Source organism: Leuciscus leuciscus (assembly GCF_965113295.1).
Source record: "Leuciscus leuciscus genome assembly, chromosome: 10".
Taxonomy (NCBI): domain Eukaryota; kingdom Metazoa; phylum Chordata; class Actinopteri; order Cypriniformes; family Leuciscidae; genus Leuciscus; species Leuciscus leuciscus.
This window is the reverse complement of record NC_138734.1, coordinates 5,347,500-5,371,785: the sequence shown is the minus strand read 5'-3', so window position 1 is coordinate 5,371,785 and position 24,286 is coordinate 5,347,500. Positions and strand designations below refer to the sequence as shown.

At 36.1% G+C, this 24,286-nt stretch overlaps 1 long non-coding RNA gene across 1 annotated transcript in view; it reads left to right on the top strand.

The window, feature by feature from the left end:
* LOC309507863 overlaps positions 1 to 24,286 on the top strand; it is a 469,488-nt gene that overhangs the window by 225,381 nt on the left and 219,821 nt on the right. The gene's annotated exons all lie outside the window — the stretch shown is intronic.

The following is a 24,286-nucleotide window of genomic DNA, read 5'->3' as shown; positions in this document are numbered from 1 at the left end:
GAGCTCTCAGAAAATTCAAGTTGTAATTACGAGTTGTACAAGGACAAGAACACTTTTAAACGATTTTGTCAGATAACAGTGCGAATCGCATAAATACGGTAATTCCAGCATGGCATGCATACACCTTAACACATTATATTCTAATAAGCATAAAAACATATCCATTTCAAATAGACTTAATATGCTTTATCAATATTTGTCAGAATTGAAGAAATTATTTGTACAATAAAAAAGTAAAATAAATATTTCTCTCGTCCGCCATCTTGGATTTTTTCTGCCTCTTGTTTTGTTCTGTACGGTCTCTTCAAAGTGGATGGTGTAGTTTTTGTTGGATTGATTAACTGATTATTGTGTTTGCTCATTAGCTGACTGCTTGACTGCCACTTAGGCCTGTTTTACTCTGCAGCAGGAGCCCAAACACTGGCCTTCGTTAAGCCTCGTTAGACTCCTTAACACTCATTAAAGAGCTTTTAATCGCTCCACCGCAGTGCCAGTCCACACCGGGCAGCCGTGTGCGTACGAATCCCTCTAAAGGCAGACAAAGGTCCTCTTTTAAAGAGAACACACACACACACACACACACCAAATCCTGCATGCTATTTTAAGCTAATCTTTCTACACTGCTTTTATCTCCTCCTATCCTCTTCATCCTCAGAATCATCTTTGATCAACTTAGGAATATCTTCAAGTTGAAAATTGATGGAAGCCAGTGATGTTAGAGCCAGAAGTGTGTGAGTGTGTGTTTGAAAGTCCACAAGCACAGAATTATATCCAGGCATACTCATCCAGTTTGATTTCATAAGTTTACTAAGGGTTTTTAAGATCATTCTCTTTTATGACACTGCCTCCGTCACATTGCCTGGCTTCTGCAGATGTTGTGCAAACCAATGTTATATTAGTATCATTGAGATTCTATTATGGTTCATATTAATATTTTGAATTCGTTTTTTATATTATATCTCTGTGTAATTTTAGTAAAAGTTTTAGTAATTTTATTGTTTTTGACATTTTATTTAAATATGTCTATATAATTGTAAAAAAAAAAATTATTTCAGTTTTATTTATTTTAGTACATTACACTTGAAAATGAGAAATGTTGCATTGGCATTTAGCAGAAATAAAATAAGTTTAAGTTTTCTTTATTTTACTTTATTTCAGTTCATATTTTATTTAAAGCAACAAAAATTTTTTTTGAATGGTTTTTATTTTAGATTTAGATAACTATAATAACCCTACACACACACACACACACACACACACACACACACACACACACACACACACACACACACACACACACACACACATGTCCACTTCACAAGGAGCTTTCGTGAATCAATAATTTCCCGCCAGACCAAGATCAATTTCCTACATCCATCTGTTACACACATAAACACACACACACACACACACACACACACACACACACACACACACACACACACACACACACACACACACACACACACACACACACACACACACACACACACACACACACACACACACACACACACACACACACACACACACACACACACACACACACACTTACTCTGTCCAGTCTGTCAGCCAGCAGACTGATCCACACAGGACACTAATGTCATGTTTACATGTCAGGGTTGACTTACTTTCACTCGTGCGAGAGTGTGTGTTGGCGAGCACACGTAAGTTGTTTATTTAAAATGCATTTTCATCGTTTTCTCCGATAACCTCCTTTAGTTGATGTTATGACAGTCACTATATTGGTTTCCCATCACTGTCAGGATAAGAAATCAGTAGTTTTTAGACTACAAACACAGTAAACTCAGGTGGTGTTTGATATATATTAGATGGTTTACAGCTGGTAGAAGCTGGTTTAGGTGGTTGACCAAGGCACTTGAGCATCTTGAACCAGCCTGACCACCTTACTGTAAGATCTCCCAGCTCAACATGACAGCACTAACTCCGTCCAGAAACCTCTCCATCCTTGCCTTAAACTGACCTAGTAAACATATCCTGCAGTCTGACATGGCTCAATAATTACATATTTCTGCTGCTAAAGACGGTTCTTTTGAAAGCATATCTTGATTAAACTCAAATATAAAGAAAAGACACTCAAACACAGCGCCATATATATATAAAAAAAAACCCCCACTATACTAAGTTTGGAGTCAGTAATATTTTTTTGTGAAAAACATTACATAGACTTATTTTAAAAACATAAAACATTATGTGCTGTCTGGAACGGTAGTGTATATTTTGCAAAACTTTACAATGACACCACCAAGAACGTTCAATATAAACACTTTGGCTTTGTACTTTGTTAGTATGTTTTGGTCCATGACTATTTGCTTTATTGTCAGACCTTTGCCACAAAGTCTGTTAGTGTCAAATTCCTGCTTATACTGACAAACAACTGCTCACTTAAGACAGGGAGAGACTGTATGACTGACATGTTAAGTGCGCCACAGTTCATCATTTATATGTCACAAAAAACAACAGTACAAATGAAAAAACTGGAATATACAATCCTGCTCAAAGAAATCTAAGGGTGTGCTCAGTTGGCAGGTTTGGTGTGATTGCTCTGTTAGTGCGGTTCATTTGAATAAGTGTGAACGCTGCCATCTGAACCCTGGTGTGCACCAAACAAGCGGATCGAGACCCATCTTTTCAGCGGTCTCGGCCCGCTTGTTTGGTGCACACCAGGGTTCAGATGGCAGCGTTCACACTTATTTCAAACAAACTCTGGTGTGATTTGACAGAAAAAATTAATGCAACACCGACCAAAGACATCTAAACTAACCAAAAACAGGACATGATGTCAAAAAATGCAACACTAAAGGACAGAATGCTCAAGCATACCTGGTTCTTCTCATCATAGGAGCTGGTAAAAACCATACCAACTAACTATCCTAACTGGGAAAAATGCCATCATATGTTTACGCACATGCAACGAGCGCATTTAGCCCAGAATACAGCATTGTTTTGTATGTTCGGTAAGTTCTGTCGCTAAACATGCATCAAAAAAGCTGTTTTTTTGTATGTGTGTGTGTGTGTGTGTGTACCTTTAGGTTCAGTCTTAAAAATGACAGAGAGAACGCTAAGTGAACCAGCACTAAATTTATCATTTTCTTTTTTGGTCTGGACCAAAATAACTAAGAGAACCAAAGTACAAGAGTGAACACACCCTCAGTTTACTTGATAAATGCCTCAAACAACACTAGAAAAATAGTGACGCCACAAACCTGACAAATTCTGTCAGATCCAACAACGATTAGTTCTTCCTCAAAGCTGCCTAAAACCATTCAATCAGATTTAAACTGGACATTTCAGCCACCTCTTGCTATTTTTGTGTGCTATTTGCATCAGGCGATCAGCAAACGGACAGTGCGTCTGAAACGTAATTGAAAAATAATTAAAAAATGACAGTTCTGAAAAGATGGCGTCTAACCGAGCAGGTTACCCGAGTCTTTGATGCGATGTCAACATGTGCTTAGATGGAGACTCTCATTATCTCTTGGAGAACAGCGACCGGTTGTCTGTTTAAAGCGGAGGATACTCCCACTGGCTAATGCGGAGCAAAACTCACTTTTAATAGCTGAGAAAACACTGAAAAGCCAAACCTGAGAGGTTTCACTCTGCCAGAGCTGATGATCAAACGCTCTATTTAACCCTGCTAAACACCCGCCTGACTGTCCATTCACCATATTCACACCAACACATAATAATAATAACCCAGGTGAGCTCCATTTCCATGTAAGCACCAGGCAGTTTAGCTCCAGTCCACTGCCTGAAATAGCTTCAGCCTCCCAGAGGAGACCTGACTCACCCTAACATCTGTGAGAGGAGAGACTGTTGGTGAATCTGCTGAGCTCTTCGCCGTATACTGAATATTTACCAGTGAGAGAACCAGTGTCTGCATCAGTAATTTCACACAAGACACTTTGAATTTTTCTAAGTAATCTAAAGGCAGTCAACATTATTACACATAAAACGACGGACAAACCGGAGCGTGTGAATGCACACCGCCAATCATCATGCCAGCAACACTAACGCCTGGCCTGAGTTTATTACTGTCATGCAAATATTGTGCAATCCGCTGGAGAAAACAAAAATAATATAAGAAATATCACGCAATACACTAGAGACAACAAGACGGTATAAATAAACAAAGACTTATTATATTTAATGCATCGTTGGAGCTTTAGCTGGTGGGTTTTGGTTACACAAATAGTCCAGCCAAGACATTTCTTGCAATTATATGTGCACTATTACATAACAGAGAGCTGTTTGTTTACTTTTTTCGACTATATGTGTGTCATTTTGTCTGTTTGGCTTATCTTTCGTCTCTGCTTATGAATACAACTCTAAAAATAGTTTTAAATATAAATTGTGCAAATTTTTGTTTTTCTTCAAAAATATTAATGTGATTAAAATGAATAAATAATTATATTTATATTTATTTTGAGTTGGACCATGTATGAAATGTCTAAATGATGCATGTTTAGGTCAATCGGTACCATATTTCAATTTCTATTATTAATTAAAAACTCATATATATTTAAGATTCACACGTCATTTACATTAGAATGTACTTTGCATATATTTTGTATACAATATTTATAAATAAAAATACAAAAAAGGAGACTATGAAGATTGTGGCTTTTCTATACACTCACACTTATTTTTCACTGCAAAAAATAAAATAAAAAGAATGCTTTACTTACTTAGTATTTTTGTCTTGTTTACAGTCCAAATATCAAACAATTCTTAAATGAAGATGCATTTACTACAAGTAAAATTATCTAAGATATTATGTCTTGTTTAAAAAAACAAATTTTTATTTTATTTTTTTTTATTTTACTTATAATGCATCTTGATTTAAAAACTTTTAAATATTTGGAAAAGAAAAAGAAGAACATTTTTGTTGTTGCCGCAGTGTTCCATTTCAAAATAATTATTGCCTATTAACGATTCACTCATCGCTAGTTAATAATGTGTTCAGTGTGACTTTTCCACACAAATCATCCGGGATTATTTTCCAGCCAGACTGCCTTTCATCAGCCACTGTTTTTAGACAGATACATTGATGTACAGATCAGGAATTAGTCGAAGAACTGTTTCCTTTGAAGCAGCTTTTGGTGCTATTTCTGAGTGTCAGAGTCAAGATATGTTTTAAAGAAGAATAATTACTGGACGAAATGTTCCCTGCATGTATTTGGTCTCTCAGAACTGAATGGTTTCAGACAGATTCTGACTGAGAAAGGCTCAAGTGCACTTATGACTTCACATCTACAGTTCTTAAGCGCATATATACGTGTGCTTCTTTACCTCACAGAGCTTTTGGTCAAGCAGAGTCAATTAGAGGAGATTGTGCAGTTGTGATCATGAAAGGAAACTTCATTTCAGCCCAGAGTCGAAGCCAGTTTAATTGGCTGTGCTGGCGTGCGTGAGTGTTCTTGCATTTGAGGACGGATGGATGGATGGAAGTAGCATGCAAGGTAGCCTAAAAATGGTAGAGTTGTGAAGGGAAAATGGCTTGACATCATGCAGCTATTCAAAAATCTATATTTCATAAAACATTTTAGGGGCACAATGCAAAATCAAAGCGTTTTAGAAAGGTTTGGAAAATATAATTTTTTTATTTTTTTTTCTTCTTACTCATGCTCTCTGTCTTAACAGTATGTCGATAATAGAAGGGAGAATGTGACCTTAAGAAAAATCTAAATCCAGCCTTCACCTACACACACACACACACACACACACACACACACACACACACACACACATGCAAACAAGATTAGCATAATGTGACAGCTGTAGCTTCTTGATTGATGGCCGGTCTGACAGACCAGTAAATTCTGCTGTCAGATGACAATCTTCAAACCTGTGCTGAATATGCGCCAATGATTGATATCTACAGAGATATATCTGTGTGTATACACGTGAGATTTATGTGTCTGTGCATTAAGTGTATGGTTCTGACAGCTCAATCCATCATGCAGACCAACATCCATCTATTACACTATAATAAGACATCAATAAACACATTATAACTGCACTATTGAGGTGTCTGTAAACATGATATGATAATGTATGCTGGTAACATGAATAAATGGCTCTCAGGGGCGACGAGCATCTGTAGATGTTAAACCTCTCAGCGAGTTTTCACACTTTGTTTCGATTGCTTGGTCTGTTCTTGGACCGAGATCAATTCCATCCCTCTCCGGTCTGCCGTTTCGCTTTTCTCATTGTACTTTTGGATCGGTACATTTATGAATATCAGTTCACTTCTGCGATTGAGCTCATAACTGTGAACTTTTGGAGTTTACATAAACTGCACCCAAGACTACTTTTTCCAAGCATTTAATCTGTTTAAAAGCAAAATGCTTTTTGCCACTCAGACACACATCAGAGTTTACACTCTTTTTTTTTTTTTACACTTTACACTTTTTTACACTTTAACACTTGAGTCCTCTAATGTGAAAACAGCATTGAACTGTATTGTACACTCCTGATCAAAGGTTTGGGGTCAATAAGATTTAATTATAATTATTATTTATTTATTTTTATATATAATTTATATATTATATATTTTAATTATAATATATACAGAAATTATCATTTTTTCCATTAAAATTTATAAAGTAAGAGTAGAAATAAATATGACATAAATGCTGTTCTTTTGAATTTTCTATTCATCAAAGAATCCTGATTTATTTATTTTTTAAATCATGGTTTCCACATAAACATGAAGCAGCACAACTGTTTTCAACACTGATAATAATAAGAAATGTTTATTGAGCAGCAAATCAGAATATCTGAATGATTTCTGAAGGATCATGTGACACATTACTGGAGTAATGATGCTGAAAATTCAGATATGACTAAATTACATTTGAAAATATATTACAATAGAAAACTTATCTGTAATAACATTTCATAATATTACTGTTTTTAATGTATTAATTAAATTAAATAATTGAGGCCTTGGTGAGCAGAAGATAAGATGGCTGTTTTGCAATATTGAGGTGTGCAATAGTATGCCTTTTTTTATTCTAATAAAGGAAAACGTCTTGTGATCTAGTTATTCACGAGGCAGAATTGTGAGCAAAAATAGAGGAAGGTGTAACATCCGAGTCTGAGCTATTTTGGGACGACTGAGTCACAGTCAGCGTCCAAACTACAAGGTGACAACGTGTTTAGTGGTTCCGAAGTGTTGGGTACATTGTGTGTGTGTGTGTGTGTGTGTGTGTGTGTGTGTGTGTGTGTGTGTGTGTGTGTGTGTGTGTGTGTGTGTGTGGATATGAATGCTTTTGGGATTGAAAATGTGTGTGTGTACTATGCTTGGCTGGCAGGAGTAAGCTTGTTTTATTTAGGAGCAAGCTGATTCTTAACGTGCAGCCCTTGGAAGTGTGTGTGTGTGTGTGTGAGAGAGTCTATAAATATTAGCAGCCCTTGCACAGAGATGCTGTAGGGTTTGCAGCTCTGTCTTTGATGTGCAGCTCTTCTCTGATGCATGTGTATCCAAATGCGTAAAGCACGTGTCTGATATTTAATGAGAAAACTCTGATATAGACATGCATACCCAGGCATGATGGATAGGCTGAAAGCGTGTAACAGATGGAGACACCTAGAGAGAGAGAATAAGGGGTAAAAATTGAAGTCTAAAATCCAATCTCTTGGTTTATACATAAACTTGCTGCTGAGAGATTCACTGTTTGAATGATTCGAGGAGATTTTTCATATGAACCACAAAGACCTGAAAGATCAATACGCACTCATACTAATTACATAACGACTGAGAAGTCCATGTGAGATTTAAAAACGTCACACACACACACACACACACCCCTCCCCTCAGCTGTGACTGCACACTTTCATTCGCAAGATGCAGAAGTCAAATATGCATTTTCACTTCACCGTTCCCTGCATGCTGAACAGATTGTTTATTAACAAGTTTACTGGTACAGATGAGGTTGTGTCTGTATACGTTTTAGGCAAGAATGTGTCAGAATAGCTCAATTGTGAGCGTCCTTCTGTCAAACCTTACAAAATATTACACTGCATTCTGTAACAAATTCCAAGAAATGAAGGAGTAGGCCTTAGTCAGGAGCACAAGTGCAAATGAGAACGGTTCTATTGGTTGGATCTCTATCAGCCTGACACAGCATCACTGGATTAACCAATGGCGTGAGTTTGGGGGCGGGATTATTTTCATGTCCAACCAACAGCAGAAAGGTGGAGCATTTGAGAAACCCATTTGAAAACAATCATTACTCTTGCAATTTTGTTTGGTCACTTTAGCTTTCAGATAAAAAAAACCAAAAAAAAACCTTATTCAGTTTTTAAGGGAATAACATTTAAGAATTATTTTTTTTAAAATCAATTTTGTAATAAAACACAGCTTAAAGGGTCATATTTATTCATTAAATCTTGAGCTTTTTTATACCATATTGATATGCCAACTGTATGAATTATGGCTGGGAAACATAAATACTTAAACATATATTTAAAAAATATTAATAAATTATATTTAAAAATAATAAATTATATTTGAAAGCCTTTTGACATTGACCTGTGATTTATTTTTTCCAGTGGACCACAATTTGGATTCAAGGTATATTATAAATTATTAAAAATAGTTGAGGCATATTTTCTATTCAGTCATGGAAAAGTAATATTTAATCACAATTATTATTCATAAAAGTAAATAAATGAATGCAATAATTGTACATGAAAAATTACAATTAAATATTATTCCTCTCTCTCTCTCTCTCTCTCTATATATATATATATATATATATACACATAAACATAAATTAGTGAAGTTAAAGGTAGTTTACACGATGTGACACTGTGTCTTTACCTTTAACTCAGCAGAGTGAAGATGCCTTCAAAAGTGTCTTTGTATCAATTAAATTTTACGTTTATCTTTCTTTAGTGTGTTATTTTTTAACGAACGCGTCAAAATATTCCTCATTTAAATAATTCCCGCCCAAGGCATACACTAAATAAAGGGGCGGGGCTTGGTTGAGTTGTATTGAAACTTAGACCCTGTCACAAATGGCACCCTAAGCACTTGTGGTCTTCCTCTGAGTCCGCACTTACGTGACGTAATGCCTCTTTGACTGTCGGGAAGAAGTCTGCATCAGTGCAGGCTCGGCAAAAGTACGCATCGACCACAAAGAAACCCGCGAGCACTCTCTGAGGCCTAGAATGACAAATGGGACACCCTACGGTCTCACAGACTTAACGGACACGCGCACACAGCAGCCATTGTAAGTCCACAAGACCGAAAGTGCATATGAAGTGTGCCATTTGGGACAGGGCCTTATGGTTATGGAAAGGGGCGGGGGTTTTCCCTAACACACTCAAAGCAGTTGACCAATCACAACACACTTGGTCCAGCCGACCAATCAGAGCACATTGCTCTTTTCGGAAGGAAGGGCTTCATAGAGACAGGAACTAAACAGGGGTTTCCCGTACAATGACGTAACTCACTGCTCAACTACCATAGTATGATGCATCGTTGAAGAAATCAGCTAGCTAGTCACGACTGTTTCCCGAAAAAGTATTGTCACAAATTGGTCATTCAACCACATTGTTTAAGGATGTCATGCCAATGGTGGAGTAATAACTTCTTTTATATATAAATTATAAATTACAGACATGACATCTGAGGACTATTTCTCATTTTTCTCAGTTATTTTGCTTTATTTCCAGATTCAATCATAGGCTCGTTCTTACATAGTAGAGCACGTTCGCACATGCGCACTCTTCAAACACGGTGCTTTAAATCTCTTGACAAACTAAAAGATGTAAATGACAATTGTATTTATTCTAAATAAAAAATATAGATTGTACTGAATGTCAGCTTGCTTATTTTGCTCAAGATAAGGATTTAATTAAGTCCACATGTCATGCAAAGAGGAAACTGCTTCTAACCACAGCTCGAGAGCTCTCTTTCCAGCCACACAACTTTGTGATGTTGTTTGCAAATGTTCGTTGGAACGATGGTTTCGGGAAACACAGACTCTTTTAACTAAGCTGATAACAATGGAACTTGTGACCATAGTTGGCTAACGATGCTTTTGGGAAACGCACCCCAGAGAGTTACTGGCAGACTGGGAAGAGAAGAGCTGCAACTATTGAGAATATGTGAAAAATACAGTTTTTTGAACATTCATGCATGAAAATCTATTCTAGTAGAACTAAAAAACAAACAAAAAAATTAAATCAAGACAGAGTTTTTAAGGACTTGAAAGTTAAAAAAGTTAATTTAAGACATTTGAGTACTTTTTGAGAGCACACCCTGTTTTTATTTAATATTACAACATCTTTCAACACCACATCGATATGATTCCATGAGCCACCATGACGACTGCTTCTCAACATACTGCTAGAAAATAAGGCATCATTAAAGGCAAAACAGATTTGGTTTTGCTGCTAATGAGAGTGAGAACAACTGCTGATTTCTGCATGAGGCTTTTCTACACATGATGGAGATGGTGTCAGGGGAGATTGATTTTTTATACAGTCTCTCACACACATAAAAAAAGAACACAACATCACTACTGATGTTTACTGAGCCAAGATGTTTACAATAGCTGAGGTAAAAGCTGGAAAATACAAACAGGAAGACTCAAATGCCATGGCAATAAAATAGCTTTTTAGAAGCTGAGAAACATTTAGCAAAAGTAACTTAGCGAAAATAGCCTTAAATGTCGTCCAAACGAGGCAGGAAGTTGAGGGACCCGAAACAGCAGGAGGCAGAAAAACAAAACCAGTGCAGAAAATGGGTGGACCATAACACAATTTTAACAGTTCTGTGGCAAACAGTGTGAGGCCGAGAGCTGTGGGAACGGAGCGAGGCCGGTGGTGCGAGTGTTAATGAGCGTGATCTGAACGACACACTCGAGTCTCACGGAGGAGCTAAAGAAGGATAAAAGGAGGAGTGACGACAGTGAAGGACAAGCGAAGACCAGACCTGGACTTTTTATGTTGTGTTTTTTAATGATGTTTATATGCGGCAGTCGTCCATGAGAGGCTGCCGCTTTACTTTCGTTTTGTTGTTTGTTTATATTATGATTAAAACTTTACGTTGAATTTCCACTGGTTCCCGCCTCCTTCTTCTCTGAGCCTTTAACTTTGTTACAAGCTCTTTTTCAAGATCTCGACCAGGGCTGCGTTTCCCAAAAGCATCGTAAGCCTAAGTAGATCGTAAAAAATGATCGTACGACTGATCTTAATATTACGGTTTGTTTCCCTAAAAGCATCGTAACTTAAGTAGCACTTGAAAATCTTTGTAGATCTACGAGTGCTCTGGAGTAATCGTAAATCCCCAAGTGCATCGTAAGAAGACAGAGTTATGAGGTCACCTCCAGGACATCTGGCAGAATACACCTTTAACTTTATTCAAATGCAATGTGATTATAATATAAGGTTTTGATTGTACTTTATTGTACACTTTATTACTCTTTTTTTTTTGGGGGGGGGGGGGGGGGGGTAAATTAATGTATAAATTAAATCATTAAAAAGGGCAGAAAACAAAACAAAAAAATTGAAATAATTTAATCTAATAATTTTTATAAAAATTAAATGAATGAACAAAAAATTAAATAAAAGATGTAATATGCTTCAAAGACTGGGAAAAACAAGGATGAACTAAAAATAAATCTGTCAATGACTTGCTGACATGCATGAAAACCAGCATTTCTTGGTTGGCCATCATGTGGTCCCATGCCATCTTTGTCCTCCTCCTCCTCCTCCACCACCACCTCTTCATCTTCCTCCCTGTTAAGTAAGGACACTCTCATATGCCCTGACTACAACAACATTCTCAAACTGCTGAGGTGTTGTGGCTGCAGTCTGGACAACTGAAGATGTCCAGGCTGAGGCCTGGGAGGGTTGTTTGGAGGGACTAGGAGATGTGCTGGGAGATGGCAGATGAAACTGATAGTTCCTCTGAGCATGAAGGACCTGACTCAGGCTCAGGCTGTGTTACCCCTACTCCTCAATGGATGTCAATACCACCACAAATGCCATCTGAAGCACTTGTGCCAAGCATTGACAAGGCCCTTTTCTTCCTCTGCTGTGAGAAGGGGGGACTCATTGGTCCCACCACCTGTTTTATTAAATATTGTCCTCTCCACAGCCCTTTTCCTTTTAGCAAGGCTGGCAAAGTCCTGCCACTTCTTCCTGACCTCCTTCCCTGATCTTGCCCCTAGTTGCAGTCAGTTTTCTAGCAAAATCCTCCCAGATTTTTAGTTTTTGTTTATTTGTATGACTGCCCTTAAACCTGCTGAAAATAATATGTTTGTATAGCTCCACCTCCTCTAAAATGACATTAATCTCCTCTTTAAAAAAAAGAGTCTTTTCTTTGTTTTTTTGGTTCAGCCATTTTGCTGGTGTCTCCACTCGTAGGTTTGTACTTTTATAGATTATTGGCCTAGTAGAAAATGCACATCAGGTGAAAACAATTAGGTTAAACATTTCAAAATACAAGCCTGTGCTACAATCACGAGCCATTACAAGATGACATTTCAGCACTTGACAAACGGACAGCGACTCTTAAGTAGAACTTAAAGCACAGCTGCGGGCGATCGTGCTAAGTGCGTTTTTGTGAAACACACGTGAAATGAACACGAATGTTCGTAAAGTCGCTTGCAGAGAATCCTCGTAAGTGCTAAGATCCATCGTTATCTGGAAACGCAGCCCAGACTGATTAAAGATTCACAGAGTGAGTTAACAGGCAATCCAGAAAGCAAACAAAGTTATCCAGTTACGAAAACGATGTTCAAACCCAGACAATAATTCAACTACTAGCTACAGGAGACCGCCAAGTCAGTGTATAATTTAAAGAAGACTCTTCATTAGCATCAACTACACTACAATAGCAAATATAAATATATATGTATGCATAATTACATGCAACTAACCCTAAACCAAACACTATTCCTAACTCTAATTACTCAGTACTTAAATTTATATTTACACTTTAACAAGGACACCTTCAAATTAAAGTGTAACCCAAACTGTACAGAAATCCAGATCAAAACCAAAACAGGAATTGATGTGCGTGTTATTTTTAAATCTAACACCATCTGTCACTTTTTTTATTTAGTGCTCCACTCAAAATTAAGTGTTCATGCTTAAAACACGAAAAGAAAATCTCCCAATAGGGTAAGAAAAATAAACTTGTTTTCCCTTTGAATTAAGTTTCTTTTCCCTACCCCAATGGAAGATAATTTTTCATAAACTCACTTCATTTTGATAACTACAAGACTTGATACCTTAAAAAAAAGTAAATGTATCTTGATTAAAGTATTTTACAAAAAAAAAAAAAAAAAACTGAGTAAGAACATCTTTTATTTCTCTTTTGCAGTGTCCTTAATTAGGCAATTAGATTTAATGTTTTTATTTATTTATTATTAAGATAATTATTTTCAGTAATATATTATTAAATCAAATCACCATTTATCTCTACTTTTCCCACTTTTTCTGTGAAGGACCCTTGTGATGCTCCCTTAGAATTTGCCTTAGAAGATTTTTGGCACCGAGCCAATGTGTTCACACTTCTATGAAGGAAAATAAATGCCATCCGACCATATTTCCATGATCACATGCAAAGGAGACACACGCATTTTCATCTTTCTTACACAAACAGACCAGCTGACAGAAGGAATCAAGTTTTTACTTTCAGAAATCTGACTAATCATCATGCAAATTAAACCTCACAGTCTGTGAATTAGACACACTGTGCAATTACAGCCAATTATTACTGAAGCAGTCACAAGCGTTTAATTATCATCAGAACAGAGAGAGCGAGAGAGGATCAACTGATGCACTGGATGCTGGCATTTCAGTCTGAAGAAGAGGGAAAAACATCATGGAGAAAGAGGAAGGGAAGGAAAACAGGTTCTCATTTGGCGGGGCGAGTGGCTTCACATCAGAAATACAGCAATCACTCATGAGGATGAGAAGAGTGAGAAAGGGAAACTGTGAGATAGACGAGGGACCGGGAGGGGGAAAGACATCTGCTCCCAAGGGGAGATTGGGAAAAATCAGGTAGTCTTCACTCCCATCTGCTGATGTTTTTCTGTCCTATTTCTTCGTTATCCCTCTCTCTCCTTCCGCCTTTCTTCCAACTCACATATTATGCGTTTATCTTATTCTAGGCCTTTTTAACCAGAGGCTAAATAGAAATTTTCAGAGGCCTGCCTGAGGTTTCGTTTAATTACTGCAACCTAAAAAAATTATGTAAATTGTATTAGACACATTAGTGAAATCAAATTGAGGTCAAACACGGTTTCTTAGGGGTTTGCTGAAAAAAGTACATTATATCAATACATTCAGTTGAACTTTATGAATGATAATAAGGCCTGGGTGATAAATATATATGAAAAATATTGTATTTAATAATAATAATAATGTATATTGTAATTTATTTATATATATAATTTATTTTTTTATTTTTTTTACATATTGTCTTTATAATAATCACCAACTGGGTCACATCTCAAGTGGTACAAACAATTTTTAAGTTTGGATGGATGGATGGATATTGTAAGATCATGGATGGATGGATGGATGGATGGATGGATGGATGGATGGATGGATGGATGGATGGATGGATGGATGGATGGATGGATGGATGGATGGATGGATGGATGGATGGATGGATGGATGGATGGATGGATGGATGGATGGATGGATGGATGGATATTGTAAGATCATGGATGGATGGATGGATGGATGGATGGATATTGTAAGATCATGGATGGATGGATGGATGGATGGATGGATGGATGGATGGATGGATGGATGGATGGATGGATGGATGGATGGATGGATGGATGGATGGATGGATATTGTAAGATCATGGATGGATGGATGGATGGATATTGTAAGATCATGGATGGATGGATGGATGGATGGATGGATGGATGGATGGATGGATGGATGGATGGATGGATGGATGGATAGATGGATATTGTAAGATCATGGATGGATGGATGGATGGATGGATGGATGGATGGATGGATAGATGGATATTGTAAGATCATGGATGGATGGATGGATGGATGGATATTGTAGGATGGATGGATATTGTAAGATCATGGATGGATGGATGGATGGATATTGTAGGATGGATGGATATTGTAAGATCATGGATGGATGGATGGATGGATGGATATTGTAGGATGGATGGATATTGTAAGATCATGGATGGATGGATGGATGGATGGATATTGTAAGATCATGGATGGATGGATGAATATGATAAGATAGGTCTTGCATTTTTTTTACATTTATTTTGTTCTGACTCTACTATATTTCCCAAGCTGAAGAAATGCAAAATATCTAAATGAGTTGATTATAGTAAAGAGGGGGTCAATTGACTGTTTTTACAGTTAATAAAATGCCCAAAGTAAAGTCCGGGCCGAGAAGCAAAACCAGTCGAGAACCACTGAAATGGAGGACACACGGTCGAGTTAAAGCCCTGCAGAATGGGGCCAAAACAGGTTTTGAATTATTCACACACACATAACAACCTGTACTCCCGAGAGTGCTTATGAGCGCGAAATGACCGGCGTCACAAACTCTCCTCCATCTCCCAGACCTCATATATAACCTTTCCTTGCTTTTCTCTAGCCTTTTCCACAGGTGCATTTTTGGCCATGTTTTCTGAGGCACTTTACTCTGTGTGTGTGTGAGCCTGAGAGTGAGGAAAGAATATTTGCTGCTGTTCTGAATCAGGAGATGGATGTAAGGGCTTGAAAACATAAAGAGCCAAGGCTTTCATCGCTGATGGCAGAGGCACAGACATTTCCAGAAACTTCATTTACTTCAGATCTGCTTAGCAGTGAGGGAAATATTGGCTGTGCATTGAACAGTCTGTGCCGAGAATGTTCTGCTGTGATCATCAATCTTGCCCTTCAAGAACAGGTGTGAGCTGTGCCCTTTTTTGTGTGTGTTTGCTCTAATAATGCCTGTGGTCAGGATTTGTGTTCGGACAGCTGGCCAAGATGGGCTTAAAAACCAGTCTTGCTTTCGGCTCTGCAGCAACACTCTCTAATAAAATAATGCATTTCTATACCTGAGGTGCATTTTGTCCCCTGAACACCTCATTTATCTCCTTAAAGGGATGGTGGGATAGTATGAAAATTCTATCATCATTTACGAAACTGTCATACAGTTCCAGAACTTTCTTTCTTCTCACATAAACGAATATTGAATATATTTTGAGAAATGTTGAAAAATGTGTTTGTTTGAGTTCAGTGGTCACCAAGACATGTCAGTAATGACCAAAACAACCTTAAATTCTTTTAAAAGATATTTTGAGAATGATATCAGGAATAAAATGATAAATAGGCAGTACGGAGGAATAAGCCTACACTAATATTAACTATATTAATATTAACTCTTAATTTCTTAATGTTAAATTTGAAACATTTTCAAATTTAGGGAACAATCCCAAAAAATCCATTACTTACTCGATCCAAAACTTGCACATTGATTATAATTAATTATACATATTTGCCTTTTGGGCTAGTTTGCTACATAAACAGGCAAAATAATTCATTTGATCTATTTTATTGATAATGTATTTGAATTTTACTGCACTTAAGGCAACAAAATGCACACTGTAAAACAAGTATATGATCAATAAGTTATGACAACATATGTTTTTACATTGCTTTAACGCATCAAAATAAGCAACTTTTTTTCAAATAAGATTCAACAATTTTTTTAAGTCAGTGTAATGTAATTTAAATTTAAATTACTTAAACATCCACGTTGATTGTACTTAAAAAAAAACTTTTTTTTAAACTTTTTTTTACTTTCATTTACCTTTCTATAATTTAAGGTTCCCAATTCTTGACTCTTTGCTAAGTCAAAGTGAGAAGAAGTAAAAAGTGTCTGTGTGGAGAGCCATATGACTGAGCAGGAAGAGAAATCAATTTCATTGACAAGAAAGGGAGACACGTTAATCAGTATGGTTTCGATTAACACCAAGTATTCCTCAAAGAAACAACACTGATCATCTTGTAAACAACCCTGGAAAAGGTCATTGTGTAATTGATAACAAGAGCCCAGGAGACTCTATAGATACAGAGTTAATATTTCAGATGTGGAGGCAATGCAGAAGACTAATGTTACACACTTCTTTCATCAAGCTCTAACAAAGATAACAGACACACCCCAGCTTCAAGTTTCTGGACATTTCTAAAGGTCAACTTTTTAAACTTATTAAACTGAACAGACTGTTGATTTCATTTCCAACACCAAATGGAATAAATCAAACAGTGAGAAATTCAAAGGGAACATGAAAAGCCCTTCATAACAGAAAAGATAAACTAATTTTCTATTCGACTCATCATGCCAATTCAGTCAGAGATCAAATAGCACTCAAAATGTTTTCAAGTAACTGACTGGGAGCCATGTGTCACTGATATGTTCAGTTCATTTCAATTTTCATTGACTTCTAGTTTGGTTTCATTTGTCACGATTCCCGCCACTCTTTAGTTTCTATGGTTTCTGTTATTAGTTAGTTTGGTTCAGCTGTGTTCACCTCGTTATCTTTAGTATAGGGGAGAGCGGGGCACAACCTAACGCTTTTTGACTTTCTCAGTTTGTGTAAATCTACTTATGGTTCAGAGTATTTATTTTTTCCCACATTAATTTCCCACATGTCTAGTACAATTATGTGGTTTTGTTTTATTAATACAGTATATACTTTTTTCTTGACATACCCCGAAAGAATGGAAGTGAAATGTGACAACATGCCCCATAGGTGGGGTACATTGTAACATGTGTGGGGCACATTGTAACATAACATATGACAGCTTAAAATGTTATCTGATCTAATAAAAAATATATACAAAACAAACTAAAATATTTTCTAAATAAAATACAATTAAAAAACTTTTTCATATAAAATAATGGCAATTTTTAATAATTAAATTGAGTTTTTTGATTTTTGAGTTTTGACTACGAACACATGAAAACAAAGCTATACAACATAGTTCAAAACAAATAAATAATTAGTCATTTCTGAACATTGACTCTCAGTCTTTATTCACCTTTTTCTCACGGTTTCCCAATAAAATTAATAAAAGTACAGAATATAATAGCATATTTCTAATAGGGGCACATTGTAACGCAGTGTGACAACATGCCCCCGCCTGCACAACTGGGGTTTAAACCCTGCTAGTGTCTTCTGCTAGTTAGCGAAGCATTAAATAACTATCTCAACTGTTAAATAACATCTTAGAGATTAAAATAATATCAGATTTGTCTTATTTTAAATAAACACAAAAAATAGAGATGAAAAATGAACTTAAGTAAGAAATTTACTTTTGCTATGGTTTAATAAATGTCTATGGATATCTTCCAAGAAAATTAATAATTTTGGCGGAATTTTTTTTTCTATATAGTGTTGATATGGCAACTAGTAAATACACAAAGTTTCGTCATCCAAGCATGTGCGGAAGTATTTAAAACAAGCGTGTTACAACTAGCCCCGCGTTAGGTTGTGCCCCGCGCTCCCCTATTAGTTCCTATGTGTTTGGATGTGTACCTATTTGGATACTTGTATTAAACCTATTGGAACTTTATTCGTCTTTATCTTCATCGGTCTGCTGACTGTCACACTTTTTACTCCATTTTTTACTCCCAAGTCAATTTCTGACGTTTCGTGACAACACCAGAACATGAGGCAAGTTGTCACAATGGAACCTGTCAATAAACCACCAATATCGCTGCATTTGAATTATGAAGCAATTATCGTAAAATACTTGGTTTATAGGTACTTCAGAGGTATTTGAATTAGATGTTTGAAACCACCATTTCATGTCATTTAACACACTCATACAGAAATATGGGGTTGGGAGAGAACAATTCCTTCAATATCAACAACTTAGACTTCAAATTAAAGATAAAACCACACTTACCAACAATGCATTACAATCTTCTCAGCTTATAGAAGAAATTATGAAAATTAATAACTTCAAAAAATTTACCTCCCCACTATATACATTGATTTCCAAACAAAACACAACAATGACACTCCCAACAACCAAGTGGGAAACCGACCTGGCCATCTCTTCTAACCCTGAGTACTGGGAACAAATCTATAGGAACATATTTTTCATGACCGATAACACAAACCTGCAGCTTATACAATATAAAGTCATTCACAGAACTCACATCACCCAAAGTAAAATGTTCAAAATGGGCCTACACAACACCGATATTTGTTCACAATGCACTTTAGGTAGCACAGACGACTATTTGCACGCCATGTGGCACTGCCAACCAGTTCACTCTTTTTGGATTACAGTCACTGAGACACTGTCCACTATCCTGAGCCACAGAATCCCATCATCACCAACACTTTGTCTCATAGGCGACTTTGCCGAAATCCATATCCCGCAAAAATACAGGAATCCGTTGCTCATCTCTCTAGCTGTCGCTAAGAAAGTAGTTCTCCAAAACTTGAAATCAAAGAAATCTTGCCACATCAATCACTGGACAAATTTAATCTCAGAACACATTTCAATGGAGAAACACAATGCACACAGAAGGAAGCAAATATCAGCCTTTGAAGACACCTGGTCTCCGATTTGGACATTTCTTAATACCACACAAACATAACTACAAGCCGTGTACATTACCAGACACATACCTCCCCCCTTTCGTTCTATAGGGTTATATATATATATATATATATATATATTAGTGGTGCAACGGATCATCATTGATCCGTGATCCGTTCGGATCAATATCTTCGGTTCGGCACACACGTGATCCGCGGATTGATGTATAAAAAAAAAAGTTAAAAAAATTAAAAAAAATTGCGCATGTTCAGTCCACACACAGCTTGGTCATTGCAAGCGGAGGAACAGAGGAGCCCGCGTCATTTAAATCCCCTGTTTTGGGAGCATTTTAGCTTCCCTGTCAAATATAATGATGAAGGAAAGAGGTTAGTGGATAAAACTGTGACGGTGTGTAGGCACTCTGGCACAAGAAAGCCATATTACAGTGGAAACTAGGAATCTGTAGCCCTGCCTTAGCTCTGAACACACGTCTATTTCGCTTCAAATGCTCGCTTTATCATTATACGCGCGCGGCGCGTCCTATTCGCTTTGGACGCGCGAATGGATTCAAACTGTTCAAGCATCGAAGTAGACGCGATAGACGCGAATTTGACGCTCTATTTGCGTTTGGTGTGAACGCAGCAAAATGAACAGGCTGCGATGTCAAGATTGCAATGCTGGTGTGTGTGTGTGTGTTTGTGTGTCAGAGAGAGAGAGAGAGAGAGGTATTTGTTCTCCATTTGAGTGATATGTTTATATCTGGCTAATTGAGCAAAGTGCTTCCATTATATATTTTATTATTAGTAGTGTTAGTTCAAGAATAAAATAAAAATATCGGATTGATATCGGTATCGGCATTCAAATAGCCAAAGCTGCGGCATCGGAAGTGAAAAAGTGGTATCGGGACATCCCTAGTCCTTTAAATACATGCTGAAAGTGCTTGAGCCACGTATCCCGTAGCACACCCACTGTTGATTTTATATATTTTAATTTAATAATTTAAAAGTGTTAATAAAAAAAAGACAAAACTTATGTTTATTTGTCTTTTTTTTTTTTTTTTTTGCTGATCCGAAAAATGATCCGATCCGTGACTCTGATCCGAGAAACGATCCGAACCGTGAGTTTTTTGATCCGTTGCACCCCTAATATATATATATATATATATATATATATATATTTTTTTTTTTTTTTTTTTTGCCCCTGCAGCTATCACTTCATATATACACACAGGCATACACTATCCACACTCATGCGTAACATGTTTCCAAACCCATTTCCCCTCAAACACCTTAATTATGACCAACTAATGTAAACCTCAGATTAACAAATAGAATTTGCTCAAGATCATTCTATTCAATCAATAATAATAATACGTTCTTGTGTTTGTCAATTGTCTTGTCCCTCTGTTGTCTGTCTGTCACCTTGTCGTGTCTTATATATTACGTGTTACACTCTGTACGTGGTGCTATAATCCCCCCTCCCCTTTTATACCCAGGGTCTCACTAAACTGGGTGAATGGTTACGCACTGTATATAAATCTATTGTCTGTATTGTAATATATTGTGTATATATTTTGCTTTATTAAAAATAAAGTTGTCCTCCGAGAGGTGACGGGCCAAAAAAAGAAACCAACCCACAAAACCACTTCCAGAGAGAAAAAAAACTTAAAATATACTGAAATATACCTTGTCAACTTAATTTTTTTTATATATATATTGAATTAGTTTTTATTTTTGTATTTTCCATTTTCATTTTAGTTAATGTTTTAATATTTTTTTTTTTTTTTTTTTTACATTCTTATTGTTATTTTTTTTTTATATGTATATATATATATATATATATATATATATATATATATATATTATATTTCTAAGTTTCAGTTTGTTATTTTAGAACATTATGGTTAAACTAAATGAAAATGAGAAATGTTGCTTTAGCAGATATATAAATAAAATAAGCAAAATAAAATAATAAAACTAACTTATTTTATATCAGTTAATGTTTTTATTTCAAGTATAATTTTGTTTTTAATGGTTTTAGTTTGTTAAAATAACCCTCAAATGAAAATAGTCCAGACATGCCACATGCAATACAATTCGCATTCACAATGAAAATACAAAATAGATACAAAAGACATTGTAGCTTATTAAACATCATATCCATATCCTGAAGCGATCTATCCTAACTTGACGCAAAACTGAAATCAAGAGAAAGTTTATCTGAAAGTCAATCTGGACAAGACCAGTAATGGTATTCCACGATAACCAGATTTCAGAGATAATATTTGGGAAAGTAGGATGCAAGTATGGAGAAGACCACTCCTAAAACACAAATTATAATTATCTTGGCAATGAAATAAGTGCTTTTGGGAGTTTCAACCAATTATGAAGGCATTATATAATCATGACACAAGAAGATAAACGTGGCAATAAAAGGATAAAATTGTTTCTACATTAGAGCAATAATAAAGTGAACATCCCTGAGGGTGCGAGTCGTGACTCCACACTGACATTCATAAAGGCCTGTTCAGTTTTACTGCACCTCAGCCATTGTAATTGATTTAATTCTGTTATAAATGTTCCTGTCAGTCAAATGTCAAGAGAGTCACATCCCTAATGTGCATGTGCGCTTCGACTAATTGACAAAATTGAGTCTATAATTACAGCTTTAATACAACACCAAAATTACAATTATAGACTAATTAGTGACATTTTCAACAACGAAGAAACAAAACAAATTCATCAGACCTTCAAAAACTATTTTAAATGTTTTAAATGTTTTAAATGTGTAAATGTGTTCAGTGCTCGGATTCTGTTGCAATGGTGAATTAATGAAACAATTGAAAGAACATTATTTGAATAAATAAATAAATAATAATAATAATAAAAAAGGACATTTTCCACATTATAGAAACTATAAAATATACAAACATTTTCTGTTCTGCTTCCCAAAATGCCTATCAATCACATAGATGATGAAAAATATGAATATGAAAATAACAAAAATATATTTATGTTCCTTCCAACTAAGACAAACTAATTTCAGAATGCAATCTATTTCATGTCAAAAATAATATTCTTTGCTTGCGTAAACGTATATTTGATATGGTCTTTTCACATTTTTATTATTTCTGGATTTTAAAATTCTTTGGCAGTATTGTGTTTTGACAGCCATGCCACTGAAGACTCACTAAACTGGAGGGAAAGTTTGTGGGGTTAAAGGTCAGCTGATGTATTTGGTCTGCACATTTGACATCAGACGCCAAGATGAAAGAGTGTGTGCACATGCATAAGTGTTTTAAAGGTGTGTGTGTCCTTCTATAGGAATACAAAATAATAAATAACACTCAGTGGCAGGAGTGTCATTTAAAACTTTCTGCTTCAAACACCACACACCAGGGGCTTTTTCCTACGAACGAACAATATCACTCACACACACACACACACACACACACACACACACACACACACACACACACACACACACACACACACACACACACACACACACACACACACACACACACACACACACACACACACACACACACACACACACACACACACACACACACACACACACACACACACACACACACACACACACACACACACAGAGAGAGAGAGAGAAAGAGCTTGAATCTCTGTAGGTAAGAGCTAATCCCAGGGTAATAGGGAAATAAAAGACCAATTTTCTCTTCATTCAGCCTGTTGTGACAAGCAGTAATTTCTCTCCTGCTTTCTGTTTCCACAATTACAAAGATGGAAATATCTGAAATTCTTGTCCCTAGGAAATTTTTTTGGTCCCCATGAAGAAAACAGCTTATAAATCATAGTACATTATGGTTTTTGAAAGTCTAAAAATGCTAAAAGTTTTCTGTGATGGGTAAGTTTAGGTTATAAATATAAAAATCATTATGTTTATGGAATGAAACCATAAAATATGGAAACCCAACATTAATCGAGTAAATAGATATTCTTTTCTTTCTTTTTTGTGGTAATAATAGATCTAACTAAGTGAACAATAGCCTTTAAAATGACGTAAAATACATATATATTAACAATGAAGCAATAATAACTAGTTCCAAAAAGTATCAAAATCAAGTAATAATATGGTTTTGTTGAACAACACTGTTAAAATGCATAATGTAAAACACATAGTACAAACATAATCAACTTATGTGTATTATAACAAATGCCTGCAGAGGGTGCTGTGACTGTTGTTGTTACACTTTACAGCAGATCAAATCCTTGTTTAATATTAGCCAAGCAACATTTAATTCAAATGTCCACTTAATCTTTAATATCTGGCCACTTCTTTACAATAGAAATACTACAGCCACTGTCATTTTCTTGAACAAGTACATGTGGACATCAAAACATGCAAACGCAGAGCGAGGCTTTAAACTTTTATTTTGAAACTAAAATGGTATATTTAGAAACATATTGATGTATTCTCCTATATTGCCTAGGTTTATAAATGATTTGCATTACAAATCTGATGAAATGACACGCATTGCACTCCCAAATGAACACTATAAGCAACCTAAACTCACAGAATATGAAGAGATGGAGTTTGTTAACCGAGCTGCTCCACGCATGTAAATGATAACTGTGCAACACTTCGCTATGAAACACACAAAGTGTGTCAGACTTTATATGTATTCCCAAATGCACGTTTTTGGAAACCCAAAAGGGTTC